This window comes from Teleopsis dalmanni, chromosome 2 (genome assembly GCF_002237135.1).
Source record: "Teleopsis dalmanni isolate 2A chromosome 2, ASM223713v2, whole genome shotgun sequence".
In the NCBI taxonomy this organism is placed as follows: Eukaryota; Metazoa; Arthropoda; class Insecta; order Diptera; family Diopsidae; genus Teleopsis; species Teleopsis dalmanni.
The window spans coordinates 118,629,607-118,629,954 of NC_051847.1; positions in this window are offsets into that span (position 1 = coordinate 118,629,607).

A 348-nucleotide genomic window follows, 5' to 3' on the forward strand; every position below is an offset into this window, starting at 1 on the left:
TTAAATCAATATGCGTAATTTATTTATTTATAAATATTTAATTTATTTAAATAATTTTTTTAATAAAAAAAGTTCAAGTAGTTTTACTCCTACAAACCAAAGTACAAGTACTCTATGTCAATTAATTAATTAAAAATGTACAAAAAAAAAATAACAATTATAATTAATATATAAAAAAAATTTAAAAGTTGTGTAGGAATTTTATGTTAAATGGATTTTTTCTTGTTAATAATATTTTCATTATTTTGAATTAAAATATTAAAAGGATTGCAATGAATTTTCACAATTACAAATTAAAATCCAGTCAATGACAAACAAAATGCCTGTGTTACTTGCGCTACACACAAG